Below are 19,374 nucleotides of genomic sequence, written 5' to 3'. Positions count from 1 at the left end.
CGACTTTTTTAATTTTTTTTTGCTATATGGAATACTTTAGAATTTTAAAATAATTTAATTGTTTAAACCGTCGATTTAAAGACTTCAATTGTTCAGTGTTTGCTGGAGGAGCAAAAATTTAATTTTTTTTAAATTAATTTTTTACAATTTAATATTTCACATCTGTATCTCATGAGTGATGTTCGTATCGTTGTTAGTAGCTAAAAACGTCTAACAGTAGCTAGTTGGCAAAAATGTATTGAAAAAATGGTAAATATTTTGAATAAAACATTGCATTTTTTATTTACTTTAACTTTACTTAAACAGAGAGTTAATGTTTAGAGACCATAGCACAAATGCCGCCTGGATTGGTTTTTGAAAAAAAAAAAAAAGTAAGTCGGATACATTTTCTGGTTGATAAAAATAATTTGTCCAAGTCGTTTACCTCTTATCTGACCGCAAAGTTCACCCCACATGCCACCACCATAGACCATACTTATTTCACAACTTATCAAAGCATATTTACATTCCCCGATTGCATTACCCCTCTCCATCCAGGTTTGTACATTATTACCCAAAATATTCTCCAACACCTTCCCAAAGAGGCTATCATATTTTCGTACAACCTACTTCCTTATAGCTTGAAAACACTCGTATATCCTATGTTCCATTAAAAAAAAAAATAAATAAGAAAACAACCCATTTTGGGTAAAATTTATAAAAGCTCCTATCGAAAATAACTTCCAATCCTAAATTCTCAAAATATAATCCCCGATCATCAATTTCATCGCATACTAGTATCCTATATATCCTCATTCCTCGAGATAAGGCAGTTCTGTTCTGAAACCTTCCTTGACGAAAACCAAGCTTTTGATGGAGTTTAGCAGCCGGGCTTACTGTTCAAGCTCAAGGACATTCTTCACTCCACCCATTATCTCATACTCCAGTTATTTCACTGTCTGGTCTTTCCAAGTCATCGAATGCAATTCCCTCTCTGTCCATGCTGGTGTTCCTCAGGGTAGCGTTCTGCCCCCACAATATACTAGGTGTACACAGCTCACATTCCATTACATCCTCAAACCAACACACTCACTTTTACAGGCTATACAGCAATTCTCTCTACTCCGATCCTGCCGTTTCCATTCGAAACCTCCGTCAACACTTTACTAGTGTTGGTGTAAAAGAAAAGAATAAAATCTAACTCAGACAAATCCACCCATATTACCTTTACTCTCCGTAAAAAGATCGCCCCTCCAGTCTACATAAATAATATTCTCCTCCCAACTGCAGACAAGGTGCGGTAACCTCGCAGTGGAGTGAAGAATGTCCTTGAGCTTGAACAGTAACCGTACATCTAGAATCTTCACACACGCCTGAAATGCCAAGTTATGATAGGATGCAGGCGCGGCTTATTGACAAACGTTCTGATTTACCTCTAAAAAATGGCTGCTTTACAACACCATAGTTAAGCCGATATGAACTTACGGGCTGGAAGTGTGGGTTCAGACAAACATTCCCTCAGCCGCATTCAAACTGCCCTATTTTCCATCTTACGAAAAATCCTTCATGCTGCATTTTATGCAACAAACAAAACTACACAAACATACATAAATATTCCTTCCGTTCAAGACGAAATCCTTTCCCATAACTGCAAATTTAACAAAACCTTCCCAACCACCGTAAATCAGCACATCCAAAAATTAGCATCCCATGAATCCCCTCCCCCCGATGAATCCCACGAACCCTGCTCGCCGACTAAAGAAACGATGGTCGAGAGATAGTCAAAACAGTAACAGTAAAAATGGTATTGGCTTGAGTATTAATTAAACAGACAACATTTTACCATGATTGGAATACTACCAATGGGTATATAAAAAAAGTAATAAAAAAAGTTGTTGAAGAATTTTATTTTCGTATTCAATTAATGTATTCAAATAATCGTATCAATGCGTCTTTTTTACGTACAACGAATCCAACTTGATTGTGAATTAATTGTAACAGTTTACATGACAAAAATAAATACACAAAAGTTTAACCCATTGAAATTATAACGAAAACAAACTAACAAATGACAAAAAGAAACTATTTTAGTCGTGCACAGAAAATAATTTTCACGGCTGTTAAGACCTCAACAACTCACAATAAAGAACATGTTCTTTAAATCGCAGCCGTGTCGTACTGAAATAAATTTCGCGGCGGCAAAATAATCACTACAAACAAACTGTTATTTACAACCCGAAAATTAATGTTATTAGTAAATTTTATAGCCCGGTTCTCATGCTTAATTGCAAATCGTTCTCGTCGCGGACTTACGATGATGGAAACCTCGCGTGTCCCACGATCCGTACGTTGAATCTAATTCTGACCATTATGTAACAAGCAATATCCTACTTATTATGTTGTATTTCTGGATAAGATTTTTTTTCTGACCTAATCTGTAAATTATTAAATAGATGGAGTACTATTATTTAATTTACTAAATTAACAATCCTTGAATCAATAAAAGTGATCATATTTTAAAGTTTTTAAAGTATAAGCATAATGAATTTTATATAATGCAAATGCGCGAATATGCTAGTAAATCGATATAAAGCCGAATGTGAGCTAAATTTGGATTTGGATTTATATAAGCTTAGATCTACGCGTGTAGTTTACCCTATCACTTCTCGCGGTCCACCGGCATTTCGAACTTTTAATTTACAATAAATTTTCGGCAGGCTTTAACAATCACCCATTCCGGGTGTTGGCAGTCGGGGGTCAGAACTTATCCGTGCAGCAGGCAAAGTTGGGCTCCAGGGGCTGACATATGTCCTTAGGTCATTACAGCCCTTAACGCAATCAGTCCCATTCTCCTTATTTCTATACTATTCTCTGAATTTGGGAGTGGAGTCGCTATACCTCAATCACCCTCCGTATCTATTATACAACTAACCTAATTGGGGTAGATGGGGTAGTCAATATTCCCCCAACGACCATCTCACACTACATGTTCACGCTAATAAATACGTTCACTCAACACACGTCAGGGACACAAAACTATCACTACTATTTACAATAAAAACAACCCTTTCTCCAACAGGAAACAAGACTCCCTACCGCGCTTCTATTCTGGGTAGCTACGAGCTCCCTATATAGAGCCTAGGAATTTTTCTATTTCATATTTGCTTTTATATAAAAAATACATTGATTGATTGATTGAACTCTTGCTATACTGCACAAGTAGCTACCTTAACGGAAACAATCTGTAATGGAAGAATAATAAATTATTTTTATAATTAAGTGCTAAATACATTTTCTCCTAGTAACATACCATTCCCTAAATTACGGTTGTTGAGTACTCGATATCCCTTCATCGCCCTCTACACTTATTACATTGAGGGTTGATGGGGGTACTCAATATACCACTGGTCCTCTCCCACTATATATAGACGCTAATAAATACATTCACTCTCGACACACGCTAGGGACATAAAACTATATCAGTACTATATACAAAAAAGGAGCCCTGTTTCCTCGAACAGGGATATCGGATGGCACTCCTACTTGCTCTTTATATGAAGCCAAGGAATTGCACCCCTCAAGTATGTGGAACACATCAACCAAACTCTCTCTGTATGCTGTACACGGTTTTGGTCCAAAATAAGTGTACGTGTATCAACCTCGCATGGACTATTTCTGATCGGGTATGGCACGCCCTTTCTTCAACGTGTCAGTTCCTCAAGGGCCACCTATCGACAGTGCACTTGATACGTGAGAGCTTCTCTCCCGATGCGGTTCACCGACGCGTCACTTTCTTTTAATGAGTTTTTATTGCATTTTTCGCATCAGAGGACCTGTTCGTGGTGGTTTTTTATACCTTTGTGTCAGGGTACGCAGACAAAAACCTCCATTTTTCGTAGATGCTCCAGTTCGTGTTATTTCTTCAACAAGAGCAAAACGATGGTCGGCAGAGAACCTGTCACGGGTAGTAGTAACCGCGCTGTGGGAGTCGGGCCAAATTATATGTGCTCAACAAAATTTATTACTTATATTATCAAAAGACGTAAAAGCCGAGGCTAAAATATTCCGAGCCAGTGTATTTAGTTTCGATTTCCATTATTTGACTGGCCGGCTATCGAGATGTTTTCTTTGAGACCGGAAGATGGAAACGTGTTGCTATGTTCACCCTGTCAAAGCGGTATGCAACATTTTGTTTTATTAATCGCTTTTTCTAATTTACATTCAATTAAAAACTCGTTTTTAAATTAAAAACGTTTTAATAGGCCCGGCGGTTCGGTTCAATTCGATTAAGAATCGGCTAATTTACAAAATTGACATCTCCTGTAAATAACAATTTCGCTTATTTGCATTCCAGTAGCAAATAAAAAATAATAAAACGAATTGAAATGGGATTAAACTAAAGATTCGACTTACTTCCTCACGAGAGGAAGATATTTTCGTTTTCTCGCCATGATGGATAAAGATTTTACACATTCAGAGTGACAAGAGTTATTAACAAAAGATTTATTTTCTCCAAAAAGTTATGGTTTTATAAATGCGCGTTTAGTTTTTTAATAAAGTATTAAATATTAAGAACTATTTAACTGCTAAATTAGATATACATGGTGTAGAAAATTAATTTCACGATCTAACAATTTGACATCCGACTCTTGAATACATTTAGATATTAATAGGAGATAGAGTCAAAACCAATTATATGAATTATCATAACTAATAAATATAAAGAGAAATCTTAATTTAACTCGAATACCATTTTCCATAAGCTGTAATGCTTGTGAAGGCCGGAATACGTGCTTTTAAATTTAGGAAATATAACCCCAGCCACTAAAATTTGCGTAAAATAATTGTTTGTTGTAGGTAAGATGTCATTGGTCCCAGTTCGTTGGGCACAGGGGCTTTAAACAAAACATTATTATGTCGGAAAAGTGATGGCGAAGATTGTTAACAGGAAATCATAAAACTGGCCGCTGTGGAAAAATCAAGACAATTCACACCGTGAAAAATATCTGCCATCTATGGAGTTTATAAGCCCGGTGAAAAGTTTAGAGGGGAAATTACTTTTTAATCTTGTACAACAGGTTTATTACTGTTGACAGGCATCTAATTTTTGTTCGCGTACGGTCTATAAACCCTTATCGGCGGAGGATTGTTCCGGCATCTGACAGTTAAAAGCACTGATTATGTGAAAAATATGCCTACCTCGAAATGGTGAAGATTATTACGAAACATTATCTTCTTTATTTTCCTATTGTCTTAGTTTTCTCACTGCTAGCAACAGTTCATCGTTTTTGGATTCATCCCTTGAGACGAGCCCTCTTCCAATACCAACGTTGAGAAATACTGCCGGGCCGACAACAACATTGATCATCGCTAACCTTAATTGTGGATAAAATAACACAAATAACAAACCCAAATACAGAAAAACACAGAAATAAGATAAAATTGTGATAGTCTGATTGGCATCCCAGAGTAGTCGATGTTCTTCGGGGTAATTAGGGGAGTCCCTCCATTCACGCTTATAAATTACATTCACACACCAGATTCGTTAACATTACGCCAGAGTACTCGATATTCCTGGGACAAGGGTAAGCAACCTCTTCCTTTCACGCTAATACATTACATTCATTCCAACAAATTAACATAAAGACCACACCCAATACAAAGATAGAAGTCTGGCCAGTCACTCCACAGAGTTCGCAATATTCCTTCGAGTAATTGTGGGATACACCCCGCCATTCACGCAAATAAATACATGATGGTATATAGATCCATATCCAATTAAAAATATTTAGGACCCTGACATATTGATTCAGCGATCGTGATCGTGCCTCAACGCTGCGGATAAGTCATTCGGTCTGTCGTATTTCCCTTTGCAGTCTGTTATTATGTGACCTACCGTGATAACGTCTCAACACAACGGACACATACGAGGTTTCACCACCAATCCGTGTATGATCTTAGTATGATCTGCGCACAACCTGGTTAATGTGAACTGTTCCCTTCTTGGCCCAACCTCGGCAGTCCAGGAACCCATGACTTTTTTACATTTACATAATTTAGATGGTGTTATATCTGAAACTGCCCTATCATATGGCATTAACATGGGAAAAATATTACACTTTAAATTGAATGTAAATTATAATTTTTACGGGTCAGTTTTCATATCAGTATAAAAGGATGTTGTACATCGAAGGTTCAATGGTCAATTACTTAACTCAGAGGAATTATGTGTAAAAAAAATGTTGACCAATTTTGAGTTTAAAAAGGTAAATCTTAAAAACGATTTAAGAGAATACAGATAAAGCGTTTTATGTGACAGTTTTCAGGAGGGGAGTGATTAACCAGCATGGAAACGATGTCCGGTCAATTGCCAAGCATAATGATAACATTGCTCGAAACAATACTAAAGAAGGCCAAACAAACTAGTTATTTTATTTTTAAACGTTAAATATAAACTAGATTTAGCTTGCTAAAATGGTAGCGTGAAACATTTATGTTGAGGATCTATTGATTCACTGCCTTCGGTAAATATATCCAAAAAATAACAGTGGTGTAATCACGGAAAACCTCGGTTCATTTAATTCATACAACAGGGTACGTAATAATATATTTATTTATCCGGGTTATGCATAGTTTGCCAACAAGCAATATGATTTAACATGATAATGAACAACTTAGGACTCCAAGACTAGTTCCTCATAACGCACAACCTCAAGAAAAGCGATGTAAGACAACAAAAGAACATTTTACAGGACAGACATATGGAAGTTTACATCTTTTTTTAAATTAATAAATAATTCCATAAATCAAAATACATTGTAACAGAGCAATAGGGGCATCGGTAGCCGCAACGGTTTAGGCGTTGACACGGCGCTCATCACTGTAAGGTAAAGGTCCCGGGTTCGAATCCAGCGTCCCTGCATTCGAACTCGACATACTTACAAATGGGCTTTTTTTCAAAAACACCGGCACCCCGAGGGTGTACTGTTGCGAACCCTCGTTAAAAAAAATCAATTAAAAAAAAACAGTGCAATAACTGGTTTCAATTGATTTATATGCATAAAACTCTCTAAATTTATTTATTTTTCTTATATTATTTTAAAAATCCTTTCATTTATCCTGCTACGATTAAATGAATAACTGGGCTTGACAGCAAGGAGTTCTTCAGCCAAAATAAATAATGAAAATTATACAAAATCTTTAAACAAAATAAAACAAAAATAAAATATTCTAACACAACAAAATACAATATAATACAATAAAATAACACAAAATGTTTTAGAAATTAAGTTTTTAAATTTCAGAAAATTGGTACAATTATAATTAATTCTTATTTTAAGATTATACAAAAATCTAAGGGCAACATGTAATCAGTAATTATAATAATTCTAGGTATTAACTCTAAATAAAAATACATTGAAAAAACATGTATTGAAGGTGACTTCAAAGGTATGATTTGGTGTTTAAAACTATACAAACAAGAAAATTTAATGAACATCTGATTTGAATTCATAACATTAAATTTTGTATATAAAAGTTTAGTCCTAAGTCTGGGATATTCCTTTAAAATTACTGTAATAAGTGTATTCTATATGGTTTGAGGTAACATCGTAGTTCCACTTATTAAGCGATAATTCCATAAAACAAAATAGATTGTTTCAGTCGAAGAATAAACTATTTCAATTGGTTTATAAAAATAAAATTTCTCAAAATCGAAATTTACGAAAAAGTTTGCGGATTCTACGAACAATTAAATCAATATGGAATTTAAAATTAAATTAGAATAAAAAACCACACCCAAATATTTTATTTTATTAGTAAATACCAATAAGTCATGTGAGTTGATGGAGTCTGTAAAAGTATAAAAATCAAATTTTATATTCTTGGTGGTCTCATCAGCATAACTATACACTTTACCACATAAATCAAGTTTTAACTAATTATGTACGTAAATAAGAAATAGAATTGATCCTAATATTGACCCTTGTGGTATACCCGAAAAATATTTACATGGAACACTAACAGAAAAAGCGACTCCAGTAACCTGAGTTTTATTAGGAAAAGTTTCAATCCAACATCTTTTGCAACTTATGATCAACTGAGTCGAATGCTTCACTGAAGTCTGAAATGACCCCGAAAACATAATTATTTATTAACTTGACAACTTATGTACTAAGTACGGTTGCTGGCTGTTATGATCCATCAGCATAATCGTTTGTCCAAGACTTAAGTGAAAATTCAAAAGTTAAATCCAGCTGTGCTACCCCTAAAAACTTTTTGACTTATGCCACTTTTCTTGCATAAATTGACCCAGTAATTTAAGTTAGGTCGTGTGCTCTATTAATAAGTGTGTACAACACAGATACCTAACATACAAGCATAGATAGTTTTACTACATCTAAAATAGTTTTACATCTAATAATAGTTTTACTATGATTTTGTTGGCTCAAACTGATGTACTTCCCTCCTGGCATCAAGATTAATTAATTATTTAAAAAACAAAATTTTGTTAAGTCGTGAAAAAATATTTGTTAAGAATTAATTGTCAACAATCCTGCCTTTTGGTTTGCCCAATTTGGGATTAACGTACCCTCAATAAAGCGCACAAAATAGAGAATTTCCAAAACAATGGCCATTTATTGTGTGCCAGTTTATACAATGCAACTATCTCCTCAAGTATCTATAAATTCAAAGCTTATTCAGGTTTTTTTAGAAATTGATTTACATACCTCTTAGACAGGATTTTTTTAACCAACCATAGCAAATGTAAACGGATAATTTTGTTTTTCAAAATATCAAATCTACAGGCTTTTCACCGTCCTTAGATTTACAGAATATGTATAAAATTTCATTTGCATTGTATTTAATATTTAGTTCTCTTTCAAACTCAAGAATATCGTACAACAAGAAGGCAATTTTTTAATTTAAATACAATGTCCATTTAGGTTCTATACATGAATTCTTATAGTTTTGAATGAAATAAAATTCGGACCTTTTTTCTAAATGTGTGTCGTTCACTGGATCAGCGTTTTAAAAAACACAATCAATTACCATTAGCTTACAACGCAAAGTATACAATGTATATGAATGTTTAATAAATAAATAAAAGATAATTTAGTCATTTATATAGAATGAGAAAAAGAAGCCCATTTGATTAATAACGGCAAGAAATAAAGGTTAATTCGATACTTTCACCTCCATCCAGTTTATTTATGCATGTAAATTATTATTATACCTCCTCTCTTGTTCAAAAAGAAAAGAAAAAAATTATTATCGTATTCCTAAACATTTAGACGAAACCTGAGAATACACAACATTTATAAATGATAAATGATTATAATATTGTTGTATAATGGCAGGCAACATAAGATTTTATTAGTCTAAAAGCGGACTCTTAGGCCAATAACTCCATTCTGTCGTCGGAATCATGGAACGATATGAAAACGAGGGAAAACGGATTGTGAATAGCAAGTCGATAGCAAGCAAAATGTAAAATTGCTAGTCGTTCACGACGGGTTTGTTTCCTCATGGCGTTATGGATCATTTTGGAATCCCATAGCTCATCACAGGTATAGATCAGTGAGTACAACATGATATCTGGAGGGGGTTTTAATGAGGGCTTAAAACAAAAATTAACTTTGAAAGCTTTGACGATAGTGTGTCGATGACCTGGCGGTTCTCCTTCTGAAGAATGGAAAATTTCAGTTATCTCTTCTGCTGGAAGTTTGTTAAATCTATGTACATCCATCGGTACAATATTAACAAAACGCAAGTTCAAGCTGAAATTTTCGTCTTGTATTGGTTTCAGCTGCAGTTGCTTCAGCAAAAGGGTTTTTACCGAAAATGCAACCAGTGGCTGTCAAAATTGCACGGAGTAGTTTTGTATTTTCTTGCCGACCTGAACACTCGTCGGCAGCTTTGTCTATAAAATATAAATGACCGGATGGCGAGCAACCGATATGAATCAGTGAATCGGTCCTTTTATTTTAAACAGTACGTTCCAACTCCTGATATTTCTTTCCTTGTGGCAGAAAAAGAGGCAAATGCCACTGCCCCGTTATAATTCCGTATATCGTTCAAAAAACTTGGACAATAAATAGAATAGTTCCTTTAACTCCAAACTGATTTGTGAATCTGGGAATGAAATAAGGGGATTGTAGCAGATACAGTTACAGTACAGTGCAGTTACGGTCACTTTTCAGTACTAAAAGAAAGTAAAGACAGTTAAAAATATTAGTACTGAAAATTACTATGACAGTAACTGCAAGGCAGACAGACACACTGTCGAACCGATGACTTACGAAGTTTCAAATCCGGCGCCAGCCCCAACACTTCCCCACCCATTGTATTTTAATTACTTATGTATCGTCTCCACGATTAATAAGTCCTACATTTGATAATTTTCCGAATGAATTTGAGGTCAGGGCTTTCGTTTAAGCCATCGAAAACAATATCCGTGGAGCGGTTTGGCCATAATTTTCATGTAAAAATCCATACATGTATTTGGTAGACTTAATTGACTGTGATTTTACTTTAATTAATTACACTTTTAAACTAATGTTTTGGTTGAAATGAAAAAGCTTGTTTCACGATCGGGATTCGAACCCACTACCTTCAGCCCAAGACACCAAAATATGGCAAAAAAGGGGAAATCAGAAAGGTTGTGGGTTGATGCGGGCAGTTGATGTCTGATTGGAAGGAAGTCACGCTAGCTCATTTGGTGAGAGAAGCGGTGTATTGAGCCGAAGGACGTGGGTTCGAATCCAGCTCGTGGCACTTGATTTTTCACCTCCACCAAGACCTTAGATTAAATGTATTATCAATTAAAAGTAAATATTTTTACTATTTAAATTTATAAATATTTTCCGTGTAGATATGTCATTCTTGTCTGTCGCGAAGAGAGTCTGTGGCTAAGGGTAACTAAACACCACACATTGTTAATTTTAATTTTAATATTTTTTAACCTAGTTTCAAATTTTTATCCTTTTATGTGGAAAAATTACGCCTTAGGGCCGGGTCAACTTCAAAATTTCATCCTGATGCATCATTTTAAAACATTTATTAGGTGGAAAACAAAGGTCCAATCGGATTTGAAATTAATCAAAAATGACACTCTTGGTAGTGGTATTTGTTTGAGATTGCTAAAGACTTTTATTGGCCTCCATAAAATCTATAGTGCCTTCTCAGTTATATTTGTTGGATTTAGATTTTCTTTACCCATGTACATATTGTTTGCATGTATTACAGTTGTGTCAGCAATGTGCAGTTAACAGACGAGCAATGATCTGAAGCAAATAAGTTTAAGCGAGCCTGCTTTCGGCATCCAGCTAAAACTTAATTACAACTAGAACATGTCAATTTTAACACGTAAAACCGATCTGTTTATCGGCTATCAAAAATGTCAACCTCGCCTTTTTCAATGTGGGTGTAGCGATATCATTGATTATTTGAAAGTAATTATAGATTCATTGGACCGTAGCGAGCATCCGTTATCCAGTGTTGAGTGACTAATTGTTTACCATCTATTCTGGCGCCTTCAACGTCAGCAAGTATTTTGGGGATGTTTTCATACAATAATAAACGCCGATGGGAATTACATTTAAAAAAGCCCTGTTTTCGGCAACTGGCCGTTTGGTGTTGAAATATCCCAATATTAGGACAGAAACCGGAAAATGATTTTTAATTTAAAAATATTATCTTCACTGTTTATGTGCTTTTATATGCATAACGTGCGAATACTCCGATATAATCCTTCGAGGAGACGTAGGAAAAAAAATAATAACTTTATTTCAACATTTGAAAAAGCACAATTACATTTTTATACTTCAGAAGTAAAACCGGTTTTACAGCTCAATTAAATTTCGTTTTCCTCTACCCCGTAAAACACGGTGTTAGTATGCATAAGTTTTAAAAACAGGAAGCGCTCCGTCGTAAAGTCGGCCCGGAATTAAAATTTGTTATCTATTTTCATTTACGCCGGTTTATACTGCTCCTCGTCGGGGACTGAACTCTCGTTAAAAGAAAGGCTAATAACAGGCCGTCGTAATATCTCTCCGCGGGACCCTTATCTTTCATTTACATCGCTTACATAGTAACACACTTTGCTACATCTAAATACAGGCCTGGGATGGAGCGAGACAATGCGACATTTTACGGCCGGGCATCGAGGATAATTCTATGCCATTATCCGGACAGGAATTGGCCCGTTTTCTTTCGCTTAACACGCTTCGAAAGGAGAGCCGCGACGGCGCGAAGGCGTGCCACGAGTTAATATCAACTGTGCAAACGCTCATGAAAATATTTCATAACAATGGAACAGAGATGACGATTTATTTCAAAATTAATACTATAAAATGTCACAAATCATTTAAAAAAATGATCCACAATCAATTCTCCATTGGTAAGAGGTACAACAAGCTTTTTTTTACAATCATCGTTCCATTAACCATAAGTCGCATGACTGTAGTCCTCATAAAGACCTGGACAACCCGATGCTACCCGACGCCTTGTCACGTGGTACGGTGTGCACATATTGTATATGCGACGTCAAACGCACGCCACGTAGTCACACAGCGAGTATCACAAATCAGTATCACAATCGCAACGCCTCTTTTGTTTGCACTATTTTGAGAGCAACCTTGTAATAAATTGTTTGTTAAAATTAATTATTTTAAATAAAGTTATGCCGGTGTTTTGATCAATTTTCTGCCTAACCATCATAATTAAATAATTTTTATAAAAACTCTTGAATTTTTATCTCGTATAAATTGGTTTACATTAAAATAAGAATGGTGTAATTGATATAACGACAAAATTACATATACTAGTTTGAAATAAACAACAGGAAATATGAATGTTCTGTTCTGACGCTACCCGACGAAAATGGTGTAATTTTATGAGCAAAACTATGAAATAAATTGATAGTTAAATTTTATGAGCAAAACCGGGTAATAAATTGTTAGTTAAATTCATTATATCAAAAAATGGTATTCCGGTGTTTTGATCAATTTTCCACCAAACCATTAAAATTATTATTTTTTAAATAACACCTAATGAATTTTTGATCTGAAATTTGGTTTGTATTAAAATAAGTATGTTGTAATGATTATAGCGACAATAATACATGTAGTTTGAATAAAAATATGAGCGCCCAGTTCTCTTGCTTTCGACGAGTTCGAGTTTGGATTTGCGTCGGGTAGCATCGGGTAGCGTCCCATAACGTTTTATCGGCTAAGTCCCCGGCTTAAGGAAGAAGTACTGCGCTTTTTCTGTCTCCTCATTTTCATTTCTTTCCCACACCTGGCTAGCGTAACAAAAAATCGTTCTTAAAGACCCTACATTTAAATTAAAGAGATTTTTTTTTAAATATAAGCTTCAAGTTGTGTTGATAGCGAACTTCATAGTGGACAATTTCTATGTACAATGGTATTTGAAACTTAATAGTGGAGAAAGCCAAACTTCTAAATATTTGTATCTATTTGTGTTTGTAATTTTTCCCCCATTCAAATTGTCGCTTTTCCTAAATTTCCCTCATTCGTGAATCACCATGATTTAGGACTTGTGTTATTGCAAGGCTCATTTTCTACAATTATCACTAGATCATTCGCGTACAATAATCATTACTTTGTTACAAAACCCCTGCTCTCTAAACACTCAATTGAGCCATTGATAAAGAGACTGAATAGTAACGGGCTTAAAGTTCACCCTTGCCTCACGCTCATCCCAGCTGCAATTGTAAGAGAGGCTTGTTGTCTCGTTCCTGCCAAAGTTATGGGTATAAAATCGTTTTAATTGTTCAAAGAATTTAGAGGAGGTACAACGCAGCTCAGCTTATATAGCACACTGGACCATACGGTCAAAAGCATAGCTCTATACAAGTCAACCGTAAAATATTCGAATGGCGTGTATTTTTTGATGGTGAATTTAAATTACAATACATAATTCCATTGAATAAAAACAATAATGTAACACTCATTAAAGAAAAATTTCAACAATTGAAGTAATAACTATTAAAAGATGTTGATTGGTGTTTGATTGATCAGTTGATTGGTGACGGGAGCATTGGGGATACGGCAGAGAACTTTAGATTGAAAAGATCGTATTCGTTGGATATTGGATCATTTGGCCGTAAGTAAAAATCGGCCTAACGACTGTTTTGTAAGCGGTTAGTTTGTTGTGTATGCTTAATGCTGATTTTCGTCCCAGTAGATGTCTGAATAGTCTATATCTTTTAGTAAGTTCTTGTCTTTTTATTCTTGTTTGTAGGTTCCATGTAAATGTTCTGTCGAAGTAAAGCCAAAGGTAGTGGACGTACAGTGAAGTTATTACCTTTTTTATGTCCACTGGTGGGCAGGTCTGATGTCTGAGCGTAAACGTTACTTTTTGGCTTTATCGCTCGTTCGAACTGATCCGCCACCGAGTGCCACCAGGCTAGGATAGGATTGGAGTACGTAGATAGGATTGCGGTGTCGTCCGCATAGGTTGTGTTTGGGTGTGTAGGTATGGTGTAGAGAGAATTGGACCTACATTAATCCTGGTGGAAGCCAGCATTGATTTGCAGAATGGGTAGATGTGAGGGAAGAAACGTTTTTAGTTCAGTTGAGGCCGGAGTGTCCAAGTCGGTCGAATGCTTCCATAAAGCCCAGAGATGCGATTGAGTTTTTTTTTTCTTTCGACTACTCTGAAAGCCCTACTGAACAGTAGAATGGAGGGTTTGGAATCCAAATAAATGGTTAGGAATTAGATATTCAGAGGCGAATATGGGAATTACTCTTTTAAGGAGGAGAGGTTCGAAGATTTTAGATAAAATAGGAAGAAGACTTAGTTGGCCTACAAGAGCATATATTTGTGTGGTTTTGGTTTCGGGGTGATTACAGATAGTTTCCACTGAATAAGGAAATAGGTTGGGCGAAATATTACATTGTAAATAGTTGTAATATACATAATTGCTTTTTTGGTAGATTTCAAAGGATTTTAGGGGTAATAACATCATGGCCAAATTCCAAAATAAAGATAACATGTACAGATAAATGACTTGACAGCTCATAAAACAGGCGACTCTGTTCTATTCGAATTTGATCTTCCGTGTATCTGGAACAGTGGCCAGAAGATATACACGTGCTAGCCATAACAAAATGTCTTCAACTTATTATAAAATTCGATAAAAGCCCATTTGAATGTTTCCATCTGTAAAAAAATGCACTTATACCTATCGAAGAAGCCATTAGCGCTGGAGGTGGAAAAAGAGAGAAAAAAATCACACGGTCGTCTCATACATTACTTGTGACATGAGCTTTCCAGGTGGAGTCACGACTTCTTAAATTAGTCACCGATTCTCATTCTCCCTCCCGAAAATGATTGTCGACGAATCCGGCTTAGATTAGCGACCACTTAAAAGTCAATTTGCAAACAACATTCGTCACTGTGACACTTCAATCAATACATAAATATGAAATTTATTTCTCAGACAATCAGAAGAAATTGAGGCAATTACATAAAATTGAAATGTTTCTTCCTACGGACAGCGTTGTAACATCGTCATATATCAGTAAGCGATAAGAAGTCACTCTTTCACTGGACCATGGGCGTTTCGAAAAATGTCAGCACGAAATTATTCACTAAACTTCCACATTGATATCGGTTGGTAAAAATTGGAAAACTTAATTTCCAATATTAGAGAAATAGTATTCAGGCAGTTAATTTGTGGCCTTGATAACCAAAACTAGAGCAGAATTTAAAAAAAAACTAAAGCACAAATAAGACTAAAGATCAAAGATATTTAATAAACAAGTCTGCCAAGTGGGTGGGCAGTATAGCTTCCATATAGAATCATGGAATTCATAGATGATTCTCTAGAAAGCAAACAGCATGCCCTGAAAATTGCATAAGACTCGGACGAACGGTTTCAGAGATACGATTGCAATGAAATTCATAAGGAACTACCCGGAAACCCCCCTGAAAATTTCATCAAAATACGTGTAATGGTTTGCGAGATACAACTGTGTACGGGATTTTACGTTATATGTTAATCCGATTGGTATAAAATTTAGAGGATCTAGAAAGCAAACCGCATAATCCTGGAAATTTTCATCAAAATACGTGTAACGGTTTCGAAAATACAACTGTGTACGGGATTTTACGTTATATGCTAATTCGATTGGTATAAAATTTGAAGGATCTAGAGAGCAAACTACATAATCCTGGAAATTTTCATCAAAATACGTGTAATGGTCTGCGAGATACAACTGTGTACAGGATTTTACGTTATATTTAATCCGATTGGTATAAAATTTAGAGGATCTAGAAAGCAAACCGCATAACCCCTGAAAATTTCATAAGAATGAAATCGCTAAGAATTTTTAGCTTGCAATAATGATTTTTCAAATTATTCGATTAGAAATACTGTCAAAGAACTAGTCACGATAACCGAAAATGTCTTTTACTTACAAACAAAAGTTAAATAACATTACTGACTACTTTCCAGTAAACCAATGGATTTTCTTATTATCTATGTACGTACATGATTTTGTTTGGTTTTTCCTATTTTATCACCCAATAATGTGATTATTATTTTTTCCTAAGTTTATAAGCCTGTATAAAAAAATGTAACGTACACTGTAATAAATACATATTAGAATATGTTTCACATTACTAGTAAAATTTGTGTTAAATAATTTCTATATGGGTACGGAAAATATAGGATTAGGTTTTGTTTGTGTGTTTATTCAAATTTTTAAAATTATTTGCTCCGTCTATAGGAATTATGAACATGAAATTCATATCTGCATTCCCAAAATTTTAAAGTCAACTACCTAATATGAGATCTATCGGTTGTAAGAACCAAGTTCTTAAGCCCCTTGTATGTTCTTATAAGCGATTTCTACTGTATTCATTTTTCAAAAAAAAAAAAAAAATTCCTATGTCGTCAGTCAAGTATCAATTGATTTCATTTAGCTCTAGATAGCATGGAAATATTATTCATTTATATAAATCCTGTCAGATTTTAATACTATTGGAATTAAGGGGTAAATTTCCATTTTCAGAACTTTCGATTTTTCAGTTTATTGTGACAGCAAAATCGAAGAAAACCGGGTTAAAAAAACCAGTATTTTTTTTAAATAGCACAACCTATCAGTGGATTCTAATTGAATTTCGCAAATCTGGGCGTGTGATTTACAATCTTGCAGCCTCGTTCGTATTAAAATATATCGCGTTTTAAGTTGCAGATTACAGGTTGCCGGGCATCACTTTTTAGTGTATAAAAATGCCATAGATTTAAGCCAATAAGCCGGCTTTAATTAGACTTCCACCTGATTGTATAAGATACCTATTACTATGTAAATAGACAATGGCTCGGTTTCCATAATGTGAACGCTCGTCAAGGGATAAAAGGTTAGACAAATGAAAATTTTAACAGCGTTCATTTACATAATATGATTGAACCTCTTCATTATTTAGTTAAGTGTAATTTGTGTGACCATTAACCGGCAAATAAATCTGTCTAATATAATTAAGTATGTTAACATAGATTTTTTGTTCACCGGCCAACATCCTTGTTTTGTGTTGATTATTCATTTGTACATTGCATATTCATAAATGAACGTCGGAAGCTGATTTTGGAAACACTTTCGATTCAATGTTAAATTCAATTTTTCTTCAGGACGACGAGAAATAAAAATCCAAAACCACGTCATGTTTACTAGGAAGTGCTCAACATTAAATGGATAGTTTTATAATGGAGTAAGTCCTGCGAGACGTGACCTTTCGAGAAGCAGGTGTCTGGTTAAATTACAGGTGAAACATGTAACGCACCATCGGATTCGACTGATCAAATGACCGAACTGCGTTTTGTTCCACCGATCAGCGAACAATGGAAACGTTTTTACTTAACTTGATATGGATGAATTCGTCAATTAAAAAACATCTGCCTCATTGTTAGAAGGTTTATGACTTCCAGGGTCTTTTATACTTTAAATGTTTAACTACATATGCAAATAAGAAACTATATATTCCTCTCCCTCGAGAAAAGCTCGGGAAAAATATTAAAATTGCGATTAAATTATTATTTAATGTTTTTTTAAACATATATTATGATGTTTCGTTTGAAATCTTATATTATTATCATGTTTCCGACAATTCCGAGAGGAATGACTAATCAGTCACCTATAGAAACGTTTAAACGATAAACTCGAATAAAAGTGAAGCTTTTTACTGTATAGTACGAACTTTATGTATAGTGTCAAAAAGCTACTGTGGTCGAGCATACTTGGAACTTATATATAAAGGTAATTTTATCGTAAATAAAAAACAAAAATACCACAGTTTCCGTAATTATTAGAATCGGTCCACTGTATTAAGCAGTATACAACGAAGTACAATAGAATTTTATAAATTAAACAGACCCCTTTTAATTTCGCCCTATTTACAATTTAAAAGAAAAAACATTATAAACAAAATTCACTAATTTCGTGGTCCACTTGACCAATTAATATATTATAATTAATTAAGGTTTTTAGTTGAGATAAAAAAGTCAATGGCACGAGCGGCCAAAAAAGGAGGAAAAATTCGAGAGGTGAGGTTGAGATGGGAAGTTAGTATCCGAGTGGATCGAGGTCACGATATTCAAGTGGTAGAGCAGCGGTGTATCTAGCCGAAGATCGTGGGTTCGAATCCCGCTCGTGCCACTGACTTTTTTATCTCAACTGAAAACCATCATTCCACGATCTTCTTTGTCTTCAAATAATTAAGGTTTTTAGTTGAGATAAAAAAGTCAGTGTCACGAGCGGGATACGAACCCACGACAGCTAGATATTTGTCGCCGAGAATCAAATAGATTACACGACATTGAAAAATGGCAAAAAGGAGGGAAAATTCAAAAGGTGGGGTTGAGATGGGAAGTTAGTGTCCGAGTGGATCGAGGTCACGATAGCTCAAGTGGTAGAGCAGCGGTGTATCTAGCCGAAGATCGTGGGTTCAAATCCCGCTCGTGCCACTGACTTTTTTATCTCAACTGAAAACCTTAATTAATTGTAAGATATTAATTGGTCAAGCGGTCCACGAAATTAGTGAATTTAATGATTTAAAATTAAGTATGCTTCACTAAAGCTCTCCGTGGCCATTTCATTTGTCGTCGAGAATCCAATCCGATTACACGACATTTGAAAACTGGCAAAAAGGAGGGAAAATTCAAAAGGTGCGGTTGGGATGGGAGGTCGGTCTCCCAGTGGATCGAGGTCACAGCTCAAGTGGTAGGGCAGCGGCGTATCAAGCCGAAGATCGTGGGTTCGAATCCCGCTCGTGCCATTGACTTTTTTATCTCAACTAAAAACCTTAATTATAAACAAAGCTACTTCCCAGATAAAAATAAAAGCAAAAAAGCCTAGGTTTGTAGTTTAA

The 19,374-nt window shown here is 35.1% G+C and overlaps 1 protein-coding gene across 2 annotated transcripts in view; it reads right to left on the bottom strand.

Annotated features, from left to right (window-relative positions):
• The window catches only part of LOC106668841 (homeobox protein aristaless-like), a 173,318-nt gene that overhangs the window by 27,689 nt on the left and 126,255 nt on the right, over positions 1-19,374 (bottom strand). The window lies entirely within an intron of this gene.

The sequence above is a fragment of the Cimex lectularius genome, unplaced genomic scaffold, assembly GCF_000648675.2.
Source record: "Cimex lectularius strain Harlan isolate CLEC.00 unplaced genomic scaffold, Clec_2.1 scaffold25, whole genome shotgun sequence".
Lineage (NCBI taxonomy): Eukaryota > Metazoa > Arthropoda > Insecta > Hemiptera > Cimicidae > Cimex > Cimex lectularius.
This window is presented reverse-complemented; position numbering and strand designations above follow the sequence as displayed.